General features: G+C 38.4%; 1 protein-coding gene and 1 long non-coding RNA gene across 5 annotated transcripts in view; one reads left to right on the forward strand and one right to left on the reverse strand.

The window, feature by feature from the left end:
* Nucleotides 1-2,582: 2,582 nt before the first annotated feature.
* Nucleotides 2,583-19,157, forward strand: part of apbb2b (amyloid beta precursor protein binding family B member 2b) — a 50,347-nt gene continuing 33,772 nt past the window's right edge. For all 4 annotated transcript variants that reach the window (XM_088419653.1, XM_088419652.1, XM_088419655.1 and 1 more), the window contains exons 1-2: nt 2,583-2,717; nt 16,998-17,101. The gene's annotated coding sequence lies outside the window, so the exon portion shown is untranslated. The remainder of the gene's footprint in view (nt 2,718-16,997; nt 17,102-19,157) is intronic.
* On the reverse strand, nt 13,037-17,677 carry LOC148421117 (uncharacterized). Its single transcript, XR_015866162.1, has 3 exons — nt 17,548-17,677; nt 13,289-13,362; nt 13,037-13,204 (listed from the first exon to the last, which is right to left on the reverse strand). It is a non-coding gene; the product is annotated as an uncharacterized LOC148421117 (long non-coding RNA).

Below are 19,157 nucleotides of genomic sequence, written 5' to 3' on the forward strand. Positions count from 1 at the left end.
CGCTCCTTGTTCAAACTGGCTGGCTCTTCCTGCTGATTGGTCGACAAAGTTTTCTATGCAGCGTCATCTGCTGGACTGGAGGAACTGCAACTTCACCAGTGAAGACGACTCAGACCACCACGACAAATTAAAATAAGGAAATTCATTCATCCATTATCTACACCACATTAAAATATAAACAATAAAGTAATTATGTAAATATAGTATGTTGTTATAAACTAGAAGAAAGATCAGCTTTAATGTTACTACAGTACAACCATGCAGACTTGAGGTAACAAAAATAACCGCTAGATGTCAGCAAAAGACCGTCTCATACAGTTGTTACCCGGTCTTTAGCGCTCGTTAAACCGGTGTTGAGAAAGAATGGATAATTCTTTCTCTTGTCAAGATATCTGGCTATCCGTTTTTGTGTTGTTTCCAAATATAAACATGTATTTAATTATGTATAGAATACCATTAGACTACATAGACTACATGTTTGATTTAACCCTAGAACTGCGAAAGTACTGCGTAATATACAATGAATTTCTAATTTTCATTAATAAATGTCCATCCATCCATCCATCCATCCATCCATCCATCCATCCATCCATCCATCCATCCATCCATCCATCCATCCATCCATCCATCCATCCATTTTTTAGCGTTTATCCTCACAATAGGGTCGCAGACGTGCTGTACTGTAAACCTGAATGTTCAAAATAATTAAATAGATTGACATATTATCACAGCCGTGATATTACAATGTCGTAATTACATTCCCAGTGTTGCTGTAATCATTACTTTGTAAGTAATGCAAAATGTATCCAATAATTTACTGTGAAATTACAGTGAAAATGTTTACAGTGCATGTATACAGAAGCACATTTGCCCTTGAACATTTCGTTTTCAATTTACAGTATATATTCCCTTTAAAACATCGCATCTCTCTGAAAAAATATTTGGGATACTTATATCCATTTTAAAAGCAGTGGTAATGTAAATATTTCGAATAATGATAAGGTGACTTTACTTACAACAATATTGAATATGTTTTTTTTTAAATTAAGGCTCTTCCTTTAAAAAAACATAATAAAAAACCTAGGCCTACCATGCTGCTGTATATTTAATGTTAGGTTGTAATTGTGGTGCTTGGTTCAAATTCTTTGAAATGTGCCTGTTCTGCTGTAGCCTGTTAAGTATATTTAACTTTGAGATTGATTGTCAATGCTAGCCATGAGTAAAAAAGCACTGTGACAGTGATATGATGTATTACAATACAGTTCATTTCTATTAGAGAGTCCAGTAACGTAAGACACTTACACGTTGCTTGTTTGGGCCTTTTTATTGACCGGTTTTGTACTGATCCAAATGGCTATTGCCTTCTCGCCAAAGCTGACTCCATAATCCACAGTTCAAGTCATCAGTAATTGCTTTGTGGTTTGGCACACTCAGCACACATTCATGTTTTACCAATTGTTTTTGAAGTGGATGCACGGCATCCAGTTTGTTTAATTGCATTCTGCCTTCTTCAACCACCATTTGCTCTGTAATCAAAGCAATTATCGTGCACAAACCTTAGCCACTTGTAAGCAAATGATCAAAAGTGTTGCAACAGCAAAAGTGTTCTGCTTCTGCACAATATTTCATGCCTTTTTGTGCAACATTAACAAACCTATATTATTCTTGACTCTTTTTCTTCATGAAATTTGTAGGTATGAAAACAACATGTATGATGTTTTGTCGTGTGGATCGTACAGACAAATAGCCTTGTCTTGGTTCTTACTGTATGTCCTCTAGTATGTGTTTGATCATATACCCATTCGTGTGTACAGTATCTCAATAAATTAGTGCATCATACATTACAATATAAATAAAATGATGAATGGAAATGTAAACCACTGTATATTAAATGTTGATGAGCGTTATTCTTCTTGTTGACAATAAAATCATTGACAGGATTCCCTTGTTTCTTAAATCCTGAAGAAGGCTCAATAAAAAGCTTCTAAAATTTCCACTATTTGGTTGATGGTAAACAAAATCTTTGTCTATCTTTGTCTAATTAACAAAATTCTAATTACAGAGAAGTCAGGTCAGAAATGTTTTCCAATAATAGTCTAAATTATATTCTCATTAATATTGTGTTTGTGGAGTCTTGATTAACCAATGTTCAGCTCCTAGTCAAATAGGCTATGTTTGCTTTCAAACTGTTCATAATTACCTTCACTTTGTCTTAACCCAAGTTCCAGTTAAGGATTGACAGCCCCAAAGAGGACACAGTTATATGTGAACACAGCCACATATAATTTTTAAGGTGTGCACACGTGCGTTGCTGCATTATATGAATCAGTTATTTATTTTGTAAATATTATATTTATTTTTCATTTGTTTATATTGCTTCAAGTAAAACTGCAAAAGCTTAGAAATAGGATTTTTCAAAAAATAAAAATAATTCGCAAAAATCTGACGTTTCTACAGGAATGTGTATGTATGTGTGTGTGCGTGCGTGCGCGCGAGATTTATGATATCAACTCCACTGAGAGTGGGGAGGAGCCCTGGCTTTTTTTTTTTTTTTTTTTGCTTCCGGAGCAGAGTCCCAGCTTGCCTGTGACCAGAAAGAGCGGCATCTGGGTGGGCTGGAGGAAAAGAGCAAGACGCGGAGAGGAAACGGAGGTGAGGAGAGCAAAAATCTGGACTGAGAGCACATCGTGTAAGGACGTAAACGCACCAGAGTGGAGGTGAGTGAGGAATGGACGCTTTAATGGCAGCTGACCGGTTTTCTTCTCTTCTGCACATTTTACTCTGAAATGCATAAAAGTGGGATATTCGCTCGTGTGCCGATTACGTTTCCCCTCGGAAGGGCCCGCCGTGCTGCGGACTGACGGGTCGCGGCCGAGAGTCGGGAAGCTACTGCCTCAGATGGGGCGTTCATGGACTCCCATCGTGGGATTTGTGTGATGTGCGATTGAGTTTTCCCTTAAACAAGCGACGGATTCAATCTGAACTTTTCCCTTGTTTTGACGAACGTGTTGCTTAAAATTTAAATTAAACAGTTATGTTTGAGAAGTATCCGTGTCACACATCGTAATCTACTACTAGCAGATGGAGCTAACTGTGATTTTAAATTTCCAGTTTAGGTGGATGAAACACGTAACTACATATTGGGCTATAAGGACCGGATGCTGATGTTTGTTTTACGTTTGCGCAATCATCCACTCTATGAAGACAAAAATAAAAAACGCTAATTGACATTAGTTTTGAATTTATGAACTGTCGGAATAATCATCATGCCAGTTTCACATATTTGTTTGAAATTAGTTTTTTTAACATTATGTGCGCATTTGCACATATTAGAATTTAAGGCAAATCCATCTCTACTTATTTATTTAATACATAGTACTGTACTTTTAGCAACTATTTTGCATGAAACCACTGGCTATCTGTCTCAACCGACTTGTTTTCGAGAGGATTGAGAGGTATGGGGCTGAGATTAGAAAGTTTGTCCTAATAGCTTTAGTTTCATTTTAAATAATGATCCAAATGTCAAGTACAACGTACATGAGGCAATGCTAAATGTGCATCAAAATTACAAAGATGATTACAAGTATAAGGTTATTAGAGTTGTTTAATACCACTATTCTTTCAGTTTGATACCCATATGAGTACTCATCTTTCTCTTGGATGCAGATCATTACGAACCAATACGTCAAACTGCTGCAGTATAGCGAAAATTGCTACCACAATGTCAGATTATTTTATGCTTAAAGAATCGGCAGCTGATAGTCTCATGAAACGTGATACCTTGAAATAAGGCCATTCTTGGTCAAATCCAACTCATCCGCAATATAATATGATATCATATTATATGTGACGGTAGAACAATGGTGGACGATTGGATGGCACCTCATAGCTGAGTTAAAATCCAAGCTCTCCTACCTGTATAGAGCTTTCATGTTATCATTTCTCAAGGTTCTATGGTTTCTTCCCACATTCCAAAAACTTGTATGCACGTTAACTGAAGACTCACAAATAGTTTTTATGTGAGTGTGGATGATTGTTTTCTGGTGTAACGTGCCTCTTGCCCAGTCAGCTGGTGTGCAATCACGTTGAACAGCAATCAGAACAGTTCATTACACACTAACATTTCAACACATCTTGCGGCTTTCATCCAGAGAGTGCGGAGTGCCCCACATATGCTTCTCGTGTCAGGGCAAACAAGGTCTTTAAGAAACAAACACACAAAGTAAGACACTTGACTTTCCTCACAGTGTTGTTCGGGCTTCAGGCACTTGTTGCACAGTGCTAGCAGGAATGGGTATTGCCAGCGATAATTGTTCCCAGTCTATCTCTGGCATGCTTGACCCATGAGAAAGTACTTATTATGCTTTTTTGTTTTGTCCACACATGCAGCCACTTACTTTCCTTGTTTGTGTTAAAATCGAGAAATTGAGTGATAGAACGCTTTCATTATTTGTAGAGTTGAAATAGTTTAGAATCAGTACTAAGATCGATGTCTGGACGCTATACTATGTATATACAATACAATGTATTGACCAACCAAATCCTTATATGAGGATTTGTGGGTTCAATGTTTTTATCTCTAACTCTTCCGTCAGATGCTTTTGGAGTTGCATACAGGCTTTCACAGTGTCATACTGTATATGGTCCATGGACCATAGGCATTGGCATTTCAGTTGTCGTTGGAGAAGGATGCTGACATAGATGTCAATTACAAAATTTCCCAAAGGATGCATCTTGCTCTTTTTGTTTTTTTTTTTTTTTTTTTTTTGGGTATTCTACTGAGGTTCTTTCTCCTGGCGACATCTTGTTTTGCATCCAGAAGTCATTTATACATTTACAATGAAGACTTGCATGGTTTCCTTCTGCATACATTATTGTCTGTTTAATCTGTAGTCAAAAGTCAGTGTTTTAAGGCAAAGCTGACCTGAGCATTGGATTGATCTAAACAAGTGACAGTGTCACAATACAGTAGAAGAAATGGTGCACTGTCATCTTTATAACCCCCCATACCCACACACACGCCCACGCCCACACACATCTTTGCCCATGCTGGCTTGCCTCAGACCTGCCTGCAATGTGTGTGTTTATGTCTGTGTGTTGTGTTGTTTGCTCAAATTTGTCCAAATATGCCATTATCGAATGCTAGATGTTTCTGTTCAATCCTTCTCCCTTGGTTTCATTTTTCTTTTTATTTGTTTTAACATCATCGTAAAACACACACACACTGGCTTTGTAACAATTTCTATGCATCATGAGTGGCTGACTGAGAAGTAAGTGCCTTAGGCATTTATCGGCCACCTTTTGGGACAAGCACTGCACACAGCTCTTTTCTGTCATCAGCCAGATAAAAGTGCATCTGTTTAATACAACTAACAATTTAGCGATGGAACAAGATTGTGTGCCACTGTGCACAAAAATAGCTGTTAAGCTCACGCTGGCTGCCACCTTATGAAACCCAAAGCATGTGGATGTCTCTTCTCCTTCCTTTTGGATATAATTATATTGGCCATACTTTAAATGTGCCCAACTGTGCTTGTGGTTAAACGTGCACAGAAGCTGAAGAGAAAGGAGGTGTATTTGTACATGCATGCATGTGTGTGTGTGTGTCAATGTGTGTGTGAGCAATCCGATAAAGAACAGGGAGATCTGTTATCACCGCCCTGTTTCCCTTGTGAAACAATACAGCTTGTCCGCCCTTGACCAAAGCAGTGTGTAGATGTGTAGCCCCTGACTGGACTAGATAGATGAATGATGAATTCAAGACAGCAGAGAGTAGCTTCCTTGCAGGCTGTCAGTTTGGCAAAATGACCACATTGCAGTTTGTTGGTGCAGTGTGTTTCATTGACCCTCAATAGGCTTATTGTGTAAGCCACTGTTAGCCAGGCGGCAATATGTGTGTCTGCATTGTTGTTGCAGGGAGCAGACACCCGTGAGGTGTGTTTGAACAGAGAAGGCGCACAGAGGGCCCCCCTTCATCCTGCAGGGTGGGACACTAAATGACAAGGGGGAGGGGGGGGGGGGGGGGGGACTTTATGCTTCCATCTGCCTAGTCTTGTGCATTCTGGCAATTTTCATCCACCTGCTTCTAATCAGTGGATTTCGATGGTTGGCTGATTTCCTTTTGTGGAGTTTTTCTTGAGTCGGTCACTCAGACCCATCCGATGTGTCAATAAATAACTGGCATTTGATAATCCATATTTTGTTTTACGTTTCGCAGTTTCGTTTTGCAGTTTGTGCTCAAATAGTCTTTCATCACTTATAATCCATCTGTAGTGTTAGCTTCAGTTAACTTTACCTTTAACGAAAGTTAACTTTCCCTGAAGTGACTCACATACAGGCCACTCACTGACATGACAACAAGCAAGCCGCAGACATATTGGACACTGACACCACTGGTTCGTGGCGTCCGGAAGCCTGTCAGCCCACAAACCAGCCCGGGGATGGGAAAACTACAGCCCGCGGGCTGAATCTGGCCCGTAGGTATTTTTAATCCGGCCCGCCTATGATGACACAGAATTAAGGTTTGGTTTGCATGATTCCATTCATTTCATTTTGACTTGATTTGACAGACATTCCAACACCAGTAGGCACAGAGAAAGCGAATAAGAATGATAATCAATTATCGCTCTTCTATTGGTCAGATCAGAACCCACCTGCAGCAATGCCAAAGAAAAAAAAGCTGACAGTGATTGCCGGGTGTTTAAGAAATAATGGATGCATAAATATATATTTTTTAGTATAGTCTGGCCCAAGGCTGTATGTCTTATTTGCCAAGAAACCGTGGAGGATTACCTCTAGACTTTAATGTACTGGCTAAAGTGGATGATCAACAACACTGATTCTCAATCAAAAGTATATGTTATTAAATTAATACTTTAGCTATGTTTATGTTTGATATACACTGTTAACAACTGCAGTTTTTTAAATATGTATTTCATCTTGTTGCTGTCAAATTTTAAAAGTCACTGGGCTCTCGAGCCAAAAAGTTTGCCCACCCCTGAACTAGCCACTGGATAGCATAACAGGTAAAGTGATACTTGACTGAATCTATTTTATTTTCAGCAGTAAACGTGTGATGTTTTGTCATGAAATTGTTCTAACTTGTTTTTCACTTCCAATTTTTATTTTTAAAACAAAATTTTCCACTTGCCGTCGACCTGAAAATGACATCAAATGTGTTCAAGGTTCAAGTAATTAACAGGATCCGCCCGTCCATCCGTTTGTCCATCCAGAATCCATGCTGATGTTTTTGTTATCACTCACTTCATCAATTAATACAAACAAACCATGCCAAGACACTACCACCACATGCTTCACTGATGAGGTGATATGTTTTCGATCAGGAGCAGTTCATATCCTTATCCATACTCTTCTTTGTCTCATCTGTCCATAGGATGTTGTTCTACAAATGTAAAGGCCTTTTTTTTAGATGTTGTTCCGCAGACTGGAATCTGGCCTTCCTGTTTTTGAGGCTCACTAATTGTTTACATCTTGTGGTAAACACAGTGTGCATTCACGTGATTGTTGTCTTACACATACAATCTTCTACTTCCTGGAGAGTGCCAAAGAATCTGAATGTGTTTTTCTTTACCAGGGAAAGATTTTTTTCAGTCAGCCCCCATTGTTCATAGTAATCCTGATCCTTTGGTGTTGCTGAACTCCCAGTGTGTTCTTCATTTTCAAGAATGTTCCAAGAAGTTGATTTGGCCAGCTCCAATGTTTTTCCATATGATTGAACATATTGATGAAATGAACATTCTGTGTTTGTTTAGATTTTTCTGCAGAATGATGACTTGTTTCACTAATGGTGGTAGCTCGCGCGGTCTCGAATTGAGAGATGACAGCAACAGATTCCTTATGTGAATAGCACCACAGTTAAAATCAACTCTTTATTTGCTCCTTGTAGATGAGTAAATTAGAGAAAACACACATACCTGGTCATTAAACAGCCAAGCAGCCAATTTTTCTTTTTCTGTGACTTTGCCATAACCATCCTACCACATCAAAGCTAGAAAGTGATCAAAAGCTGTGTAAAGGCCTCAGGTTTGTCTGCAAATTAGCACTGTGGTGCATGTTGATGGATTTCTTCAATGAGTAGCTCCTCCTCCTCCCTCCTCGCTCTGATCTACAGGAACATTTAAGCTGACTGGCAAATGTTCAGCTATTAATGGGTGTCTCTAATGCATACAGAATCAGCAAGACTGTTGAAGTAACCCTTGCCCAGTGATTTTCAGTACCTTGCTAATTAGATAGCATACAGGAGGCTATTTACTGTATAGATTAGCACATGCTATTTTGACCCCCTGGAATCTTTTTCCAATCTATCTGGGTGTTGTTTTGGTAACCTCTAGATTGACTTGTGGGATTGAAATACTTGCAAAATGATTAAGTCTTGCTAAGCAGACTGAAATAGTGTGATGATTCATTGCACATCAAAAGATTGAAGCAGAGATCATTTTTAATTGTAGCGAATCGTTTTGAATTGAAAATTGGTTCTGAATGGAATCATGGACCCAAAAATCAGAATTAAATCGAATTGTGACACAATCAAAGCGTTAATCACCAATAATTTTGAATGCACTGAAGGATGGCCAAAATCATTCACGAAACCTAAGTCCAGACTTCAAAGCATCAAAAGATTAACTGTCTGCTTTTGTTTTGAATATTTGATCACATTAACTGTATTTAGAAAGGCTCCACTGATGGAATTTTATCGAAAACATGTATTCTCACTGTCAAAGAAGGCTCCATAAAAGAGTCATCAAAACATCTCTGTTATTTGTCTAAGAACATCCTGCCTGTTAAATATTGTGTTAACATTGAAATGAACTTATTTTTACATTAGCTTGTTAATTAACTGATAAGAAGTATAACATTTTACTTATTGTTCAAGCCTCAAAATTTTAGGATGGAGACAGTTTGGCTTTGATTAGTTTGTATTTCCTGTATTGTGAGGGTGGAAAAAAAATTGAATTTAAAGCACAGTCTAAATATAAAGACAGAGGCTAGGACTTTTCTGAACCACCTAGAGGTAAATCCTCAGTGAGAGCACATTCTCATTGGATGAATGGACACAGTGAGAATGGGAAATCATGATTGTGGTCATTTAGTTTTCTCACCACATTCATTTTTTGTGTTGTCATATCCTGTGGTGTCTCCAATAAGTAGGCTGTCTTTACCAAGGAGACGATTTCATCAGTTTGTTCATTAGTTATTATGATGACTCAAAGTCGATTCACCTGATTGCCACGAAACTTTGTCAAGCTGTGGCTCTAGAGCCAGGAAATAGCCTAAGACATTCAGCAACACATAAATGTAATGATTTTTTTTCCCCCTCATTTTTCACATAAATTTGTGTTCAAGTCAACTTCGCTATTCTTTATGTCAATATATTTGGATTTTGACATTCCACTGACAGGGCATCATTGCTGTAAAAAGTGTCTTTTAGAATGCCTTGCTTGCACTGAAAGGACAAAAAGAAGACAGTTGTGGAAAAATGAAAAACAAGAGCGAGGGGACTGGATGATTGTAAAAGCTGGGGGGGAGACTATTGCAGTGGTGTCTGTGGCTCCACTGGCAACGACAGGACATTCCTTTTCTGATGAGTCACACTAGCGCTCTGATCCACTTTCTTCTCTCCTCACGTCTCATTTTTGCTCTGGTACCCATTTTGATCGCCTCTCATATCAGGACCTCTTTTCCTTCTCTTGGTTGTTTTCATGCGGCAGGCGATCACATTAGACGTGTTTGCGGTAATGTCAAAGCAGTGTGACATTTTACGTTTTCTGGTGAAATGTTGAAGCAACTCACCATTGAGGATGCATAAATAAATGCAAACACACACGGTTTCAGATGTGTGCTGTTCATGCTCAGACTTCCTTTCCCTTTGGACATCCTGTCACATTTCAACTATATATAGGATATGACTATTCTTTGCCCTACTTCCTCTCTCGCCTGCACGTTTATTCACGTGCATGTTGGGAAAACTGACCATTGTTTTTTTTTTTTTTTTACAACTTAGGTTTTGATTTTGTACGTAGAGTGAATGAACATTTAACAGTCTCCACACACCTCTCCTATCTGTTTTTTGTTGTGTAAAGAAATTAGTCCAATTAAAATCATTTCAAAACTTTATCCACCATTAGTATAACTATAACCTCAAATGTGGGATAAACATTATTTTAAAGGGGAAGTCAAGTAAACATCTTTTCATCATAATAAAGTGTTGTATGCAGTTCCATGAGTTAAACACAATATTGTGATTGATATTGATTTTTGTGAAATGTGAATTAAGCAGCAAAATTCACCTGTTATCCATCTCAAGGGAGGCATTTTTTCCAATTGCTGTCAACTGTAAATGACATCTCAGTTGCTCAGAGCGCAGACAACAACCAATGGCTCACCTGTTGTTTTGAGTTTGGTCATTGTGACCTTCTGAGCCGTGATTGTGATTGAGGGTTCGTTAAAATGGCTGCCCCTTGAGATGGATGAAAACAATTTGACTTTGCTGCTTAATTCATACCCCACAAACACAATATTAATCACAATGTCGTGTTGATACTTTATACTAGTGGGCCTGCATCTAATATAATAAAGACATTTCTTTAATTTGACTTCCTCTTTAAAAATGCTTAATCTGTGATCATCTGCCCATGACACTAAACCCTGACCCATTCTTCTGTAAAATTTCTTTTTTTTCTCTCTCTCTCTCTCTCTCTCTCTCTCTCTCTTCTATTTGATTGCTGCGTTTGAGGAAATAGCTGGTCTAAATGATTGAGTCTGGGCATCAGAATGTTTAGCTTGGTGCTAGTGTGTTCATGGTGTACTTTTTCCTCTGCTTCCTTGACCTCCCCCCACCCTCCGAGAAGAGGGGCTTGATAAAGTGAGGAGGAGGCTTGGAAGAGGTGGGGGTTGGGGAGGGTGGTGGTGGTGGTGGTGGTGGGGGGGGGGGGGTTGTCTGGGAACTGAGGGAGGGGTTAAAGCATACTCTAACCTCTTCTCACTTGCTCCCGAAGTTTCAAAATGCAGGAGAGCGTCTTGGCTTGTGTTTCATAAACGTCTCCTCAATATTGCTAACTTGAAGTCTGGGAACGTCTGCTCTTTTAATCCACCACATTTGTGATTGAAGAGCTTATCAGGGTTTCCCACAAAGTAGTTTAACAACTTCCTGTGTCACAGGAAAGTGTTTAGACTATGACACAATCCACAGTGACACATCATCATGCGCTGGCGTGCTCTCACATAAGCACAGGGTTAAATGCTAGCAAATGGTCACCCTCACCACTAACTCCTAGGCCTGTAAGTTAAACAATTATTTTCATGCCCCCAAGTCTTCTAAAAAAAAAAGGCATGCCTAAGATTCTTTGGCGCACCCTGAAAATTCCTGCTTTTCTTTTTCTTTGTGGTCATTTTTTCTGCCAGCCTTCCCGCCCACAGAAAAACCACAACAGTGCAAGTGTAATGTATAAAATGCACACAACTGTACATTCATGCAAACAGTCATTTAGTTTAACTTTGTTACACAAGTTATTTTTTCCCATTCACACTTGATTCACCACAATGTGTAAGCCAAAGAGCATTCCGAATGTGTGTGTGTGTGTGTGTGTGTGTGTGTGTGTGTGTGTGTGTGTGTGTGTGCGTGCGTGTGCGTGTGTGTTTATGTGCGTGTTCCTGTACGGCTCTACTTGTGAGAACTGATTTGAGTTTTCTACTGACATAGTGAGGACATTTTGGACAGTTGTTCAGACCACTTGTTCAGACCTCTTTTTGAGGGTGAAGCCTGGATTTTAGAGTATAGGTTTAATTTAGGTTAGGGTTGAGGTTTAGTTAAGTGTTGGGGTTAGGCTATCATTTCTGATTGTACTATCTTTATAAAGTGGATGATAACTTTATGACGTGGAATGACTTTATATTCACAGCTGTTATTGTACATTATCAAGAGTGAATATAGCCTGAATTTTTTTAATGCATTTGAATTTTATGAGTGGTATCGTAAAGCTCATCTTTGGAAAGTTTTAAAGCATTAGAGGTTCCACTTTTGATTCTTTTTAAAATCAATTATCCTCCCGATAACTGAGCGTTTCCTGCTTGACTGCCTCCTACTGGTTAAAATTAGAAGACATAAACCCAGCCACTATAACTTGTTCGTAGTAACAGTACCGCTACAATATAGTGCTTTTAAGGAAGATGCACATACTGAAAATATTACAATAAAATCAGGAAGTATTTTTAAGCACCCAAATGCCATTAGCCATTTGGCCATTTTTTTCCCCCCAAAGTGTGGCCGTGGTATGCCTTTTCCACCTAGCACTGAATAAATATGACTTTGTTTTTGTCCTTTTTTTCTATTTGAAAATAATCCCAAATTTGTGATAGCCCCTGTTTTTTGACGGGAGTCCTTTTTTCCTACATTGCAGCAACATTTATGTCTGCAAGAAAGGTGGCACAAATTTTAGTGCAAACATGAATCTGGCAGAAGTTTTTCATAGATATTTTTAGTCAACCTATATCCAAAGTCGACTTACCTGATTTGGTCAACCTTTTATCCAGGCCTATATAAATTTATTGTAAAAACATAGTATCAGCAAGAATGTTTTCTTGTTAGCTATATTTGGCCATCTTGTAGAGGATTTGGCGCACATCTAAATGTCGAGGACCCGGCCTTCGCTTTTAGCCAGTGTATACAAAGCCAAGAGTGATCTGAGAAGGTTGCCTGCTGTTGTGTAACAAGCTTTACACATCCTAACTCATAAGACAGAAAAACACAGTAGTACATTTTTGAAAGCATACCTTCACTACGCACAACCATTTGCCAATTTGAACATTTATGCTCTGGCCCTCTTCCTGTTCAGTTTTGCTTTCTTGTACATATTTTTGGTAGCAGATGGGCTTTGTCACGAGTTGCGAAGGGGGGAGACTGGCAGCAGCGAGGCTGTAAATTAGGGTTGTAGAAAGAAATGGCTGATTTTATGAGAGTTTACAGACCTTCACTTTTAATGAGAAAAAAAGCAATTCTGTTGTAGACAAAGGGAAGAGTTTATAGTCTGTTGGGATCAGCGGGAGAACTGGAATGACGAGAAACCTTGAGAGGGAAGGGCAGGAAGGAAAAATGGATGAGTGGCCGATCAAACTGCTGGCAGGAATCCACAGGCTCTCTGGATTTAAAAGCTCGGTTCGCCGTCTGGTAAACGTCAGTGACTACACTCTGCACACATGTAAAATGAAACAAGAAGGGGGTCACGATGCAGCTGTTGCCTTCATTCATGCGTGAGCTGGACCCCCAACTTACCAGCGACATTTGCACACGCGCAAACAACAGCAGACACTTGGCGACTTGGCGAATGGGTCAGAAGTCAGCCTTTGCTGTGACACAAAGTGGTTCTGGTTACTGCCCCTCCCCCATATGGCTGTTGAAACTGCACGTTTAACTGTTTGTAAATGTGTGTGTGTACACGTCACCCTCATATTTGCAACGCTTGTTTGTGTTTGAGGGCCAGTGGTTCTATGCCCACAGCGGAGCCCTGTAATTACACCAAAGACCCCCTTATCCCCTCTACTAAGGAGACTCACCCTTTTAGAGCATAAATGCTGTTCTGCTGCTATCCCTCCACCCGGCTGTGGAAAATTCATTTTGGATTTTTCATTTTGGTCTGTTTTTAAAAACTGCAGTCATGATGTGGAAAATATAGCAATCTGTAAATGTTTAGTTGGTTTCATTTCAACTCCCAGCACTCTGGATTTGGACTTTCACCACAAAGTACAAACTTAGACTTAAATTGAAAGTGTTTACCCTCATTGGACTTGAGTATTTGTCGTGCAAAGCCTCCAATTAGTCACATAAAGATATGAGTTTAAATATCTGCAAGGAGACATTGTGCATTGAAGTGCGGTTTTTAAACTGTAAGCTGGCTTGCTGAGGATATTAGCATCCCGAGTCAATTCATCACTGTTATTCGGCGCAACTTGCTAAATGCCTAAGGATGGATTTATGGATTTCTCTGATCTTTGGGGACAATTGAAGCCCCTTGTTGTACTTATAGAATGTAAAATGTATGACTTGCTGTTAGAGGTCTTTAGTTGTTTACTCTTCACGGGATAGTCATGACTTACTCTTTAAGTGAGTCAATTTAGTGAGATGAGCAAACCCGACTGAACCTGGTTGTCTGCATGTTAACCCTACCACTGTACTAACAAAAGTGTGGCGAATGTGTAGATTCACAAGTTCAACAGACCAATACAAATGTGCTTCAACAATGAAGAAAATGTTTGTTGCAATTATTAACTAACAACTAATCAATAATCAAAATAATCAATTATATTTGATAATCGATTAATCTTTCAAGACCAAAAATTGTCTTAATCGTTTCAGCCTCTTGCCTGTCCTCAAGATGTATTTATTTTTTTTATCCCTTCATGAAACAGACAGATTTGCTTTGTGTCGAATCAAAATGAAACATTTACAAACATTTGCTTTGATTCTGGAGAAATTAACAACATTTTTGCCTATTTTTTGGCATCACGGACCAAATAAGTCACAGAATTTATTTTAAAAAAAACAGTGTTCGTTCTGCATTACAGTATTTGATAAAAAAAAAAAAAACCTACCATTTTTGAATAAATGGCTGTAAATTTAAAATTTTAACATTCAATTCATTGATTGACAAAACAGTTGATAGACTAATCGATTATTAACATAATTGATTTCAACTTGACTATTTTGGTTCTCCAAACAATTTTAATGATAAAAAATAATCATTGATTAATTGGTTAATTGGTTTGTTGTCAATTAACGGTATTACCTCTAACTGAAGATTTATGTGAAGATCGGGTTTTAAGAAGGTTATAAAGAAAGTTTGTTGTTATCCATTCAGGGACAAATGTGAGCAGTCCTCACCACATCTGACTGATAAAAACGTGGTACGCCAACTGTATCATTTTTCTATTAAACACATGTTTAGAAGTGTTCCACCTTTTTGAAGATTTGAACTTTTTTAGTGCTTTTCCAGTTTTTCTTTTGAAACTAAAAGATCAGTTGATCTTAGGTGTTCTGTCAGATAAAGTAGATGTGGTCCTTCTAGTTTATTGCTTCACTGCTGAACTTTGTTTATAAAAGTCTGCCAAGTTTGCACTGTTTTGATTCCCTCCTTTTAGTTTCTCACTACAGGAAGCACTTTGCTGCCTCCGGTTGTTTATTTGCATAAGGGCCTGGAGTGTCACATTGGTGCTGTAATTTTGGGTCAGCAATGCATGCCGGGAAATGTTTAATGTTTTTTGTTGCACAGACGTCCCTATAAAACATACTGTGTGTTCTCAAAGGCTTATGGTATGCAGACTTGTTGCAGCAAGATCCCAGGGACCACACTTGCCTTGTAATTGCAGTTCCAGAATGCAACATTGCTTTGAATTCCAATATTTCAATGATGTTTCCCTTGTGCGCTAAACCAATCATCTAGACTAGAGCACAAGGTACAACTGTGCAGCCTAATGAGATCGAGTACAAGAGTTCAAACACTGATGAATGTCATCAAATCCATAAATTGCAGATGTACCTTTTGTTTTGACCACAACCTAAGATACTTTCCTTTCACTGAATGACTTGAACGTTGCTATGGAAAGTTTTGAAGTTAAGGATAATTTCACCTGTGTGAGAGTGAATGCCCACCACCTCCTTAAAAAAAAAAAAAAAAAAAAAAACATGTAGAAAGTGATGACTGTGCTTGGCTCACCTACACTTCAATCTATGATCAAATAGCCTTTAAAGTCATTGACAGACGAGTTCACTTAGTGCCATAACACTAAGCACGATCTAGTTGTTTGTGTTACGTAACCCTTGAAATTCATCATTCAGTCTGGAACTCCTTTTTAAAGGCCACATCTGGGTAATTTGAAACTGCTTTGGAATTTGTGGCTGGAAAGAGGTTTCTGCCTGTGGTTTGATGCGAAAAACAAAGCAAAACTTTATTCCATGACACTCGATTATATCGGAATGACATGCAGCAAAGTACATTTTTCTTGCATCTGATCATGAGGTATACTGAATGAAAAGGTTTGAAAATACCGAATTAAGAAAAAGTACAACTAATGTACTGAGATATTGAAATGTTTTGTGTCTAATCAGATGTTGCAATTTTTTATCTAGGGCTGCGACTAACAAATATTTTGCACATGGTCTCATATGCAGTGGTTCTCATCCTTCTTTTCAGTGATGTACTGAGGTAATGAGGTTCTGGGTTTGAATCTCGACTCATTTCCTTGTATGTAGTGCAGTCCATTTTTTTTCTATTTTTTCTGAAAGGCATTTTATCATCATTCCACACATTCGATCACATTCTTATTGTACAATTTGGATATGGATGATGACTGATGCTGAGATTGTAAACAACTTTTGGACTTCACTTACTACAGTAATACATTTGCAAAATATGGCACCAGCATTGTACAAGTAAACATTCATAATTTTATAATTGCTGCTACATCACATAACTTTTAGATGCGGTCAAAGATCTAAATGTCGTTCTGTGCCATTACTATTACTTTTTTTTTTAACTTCCTTCACCTTTTATATCAACTGTGCTTCTCATGTGGAGATTTTTACAGTCCAACCAAACAGTAGTTTGGTGTTCGAAATGTGTTTAAGTATAGTCTGCACTGTACAGTGTTGATTGTTAGGAAGCATTGCGGTGGGGAGGTGGTGGTGGGAGGGAGTGAATTGACAATCCTCCTGTGACATCAACTTTATGATAGTTCCAGTTAGTGAAGGCTCTGCAGCAAAGAAAGACACACTGAGCTTTCTACATAAACGAGCCTTGTTTTGCCTTCACATAGCCACACACAAACACACACATATTAATGTTTGATTGGGGCTGTGAATAATTAATGTGTTTTTATTTGTCCCTCCGGTGTCCTGCAGTCCTCTTGTTTCTCCTTTTCACTCAGCTCCCTCCTCCCTCTTTCTGGCTTGCTCATAAATTCCATTTTTATGTTTGTCCCTCCCTCAGGACGCCACTGCCTCGCTTAAGCCCTCTTGATTGGATGAAGAGAGAAACGCGGACTACCAACATGGACGTACTCCATCTATATTTCGCATAATGCTCGGGCACTGGTAAGTAGAGCAAATGTTGGAATGTTTTAAACATACACTGGAAGCATTTACTTGAAGCCATCAGTCGCTGCAAAAAGTAAATGTGACCTATTACATGAAAGACAAACAGCAGTCTTGTAGTCTGACAAAACCCAACAATGTTTTAGGTGAGCAATTCAGTTCAGATTATAGGATTATATTTTCATTATACTTCTGTAGTTTGTAATTAGGACAAAAGCATTTCTGTTACCGTCATTGGTTGTAAGATCAGCTCAAGTTTTTACCATATCCGGGTACTGTCTGGTAACATTTTTACTACAACACCTGGGCGTTCAAGACGATGATGATGTGACTGCTCCTGACCTTGTCAAGAATTTTCCCTATTCCAAAATTTAAACATTCGAAAACACACACTAGAAAACAAAAATATAAACATTTGTTATTCTTGGCATTGCTCTTTATCATACCTCCAAGTATTCATTTTGCTTCGGTGGCCTTTTTTCTTGTTACTTTCAGTCTCTCAAGGAAAATTGGGTCCCATGCCGGCAGTCTCATTAGAGAAGAAAATACGTACAGGAAATTAGGGACATATCAATATCAATTCCAGTGTCTGTGCTCTGTGTGTGCTGATGCTGTAAGGTCACCAATTACCAAGACAATTTTGATTTTAATGAATCTGGGGGTCTTTGTTGATCGAGAGGGCCCAGTAAATCTCAAATAAATCTCAGGTTGTAGCTCAATCGGAGCCAGACGTTAGTAAACTATGGCTTCCAAAAAATGAGTAAAATAAAATGAGTTATATTACTACAGCTTTGCTGTGACATTCTTCTTTTTTTGCATAATGCATTGTTTATCAATTATTTTCAATTGTATCTATAAAGTGTTATTACTAAGGTTAGGTTAGCTTATTTCAAGACGCATGCTGCTTTTCGTGCAATCAAGCGTTGTCATTGTTTAAGTTATTCAGTGCCAGGAAAACGTTTTAGGCCATTGCTCACTTTTATTTTAATTGCTTATTTTCCATTAGCAGTCATTTTAGGACATTTTTTGCTCAAAGGCTTACACAAAAATGCATTACAGAATTCCATAAAACCTTTGTTGGCATGGGACAGAAATAGAGATTGAATAAGGGCATCAATTTAGGGTGAAGATTAGGGTAGTGATCCAGCAATTTATTTATTTTGTGTCAATGTAGTATAACAGTCCGATTTCATAATGGCACCACTCTTCAGTTCATTCAGTTCATCATCCTGCATTAACCTGAAAGTAGCAGAGCAAACAAACAAACAAACAAAAAATATTCTCAATTTTTTTCACCATTAACATTATCCTTGTACACCCAGTATGCCGCTTTGAGAAGTGCCACTAAGTTAGATTTCAGAAAATCAATAGGCATTCACTACTCCGTGAATTCTGAGCCTTGATATATGATTAAATGTTGTGGTCATGATACATGCCGGAAATAAAATTCATTCCATTGCTCCCAAGACATCTTTTTTCTTACCAAAAGAAGAAAAAAGTGCTTTTTATTACTTCCTGCAAGGAAAATTTAAAATCATGCCACAGATCTACACTTGCAAATACACTTAAAAGAGAGGACATTGTGCAACTGCGTCGTTAGCCTGAGCATTTGGACTACTCGGCAGTGCTCAGGGAGCATTTACCATCCAAACATGTCTTGGTCCATAAGTGTGTGGTCCAAGAGTTGGGATTCAGAGGAGTATTAAAATCAATCTTTGGGCTCCCAAGTCTTGTATTACTGCCTTTGTTAGAATGGTCAATAGTATCTAATAATAGGAAATTAACTCATCTCTCTGAACCTGCCTGCAAATGCACACTTTCAAGTAATGATTTGTTTTTACCCATATGACTCAATTGATCATTACACCACACAGTGGTAGGTATGTATGTCTCTTAAAGAAAAAAAATGTAAAAAAAAAATCCCTTACTTTTGCACTAAATAACACATTAGCTTTTTTATATTATGAATATTCTCCCTACCAGCCTCCATGTTTATCTTTGTAATACAACGCCTGCTTTTGCTTTATTGTGATTGGCAAGGAGAGCATTCAGTCAC

The sequence above is a fragment of the Hippichthys cyanospilos genome, chromosome 7 (assembly GCF_059441005.1).
Source record: "Hippichthys cyanospilos isolate Australia breed blue-spotted pipefish chromosome 7, RoL_Hcya_1.0, whole genome shotgun sequence".
Taxonomy (NCBI): domain Eukaryota; kingdom Metazoa; phylum Chordata; class Actinopteri; order Syngnathiformes; family Syngnathidae; genus Hippichthys; species Hippichthys cyanospilos.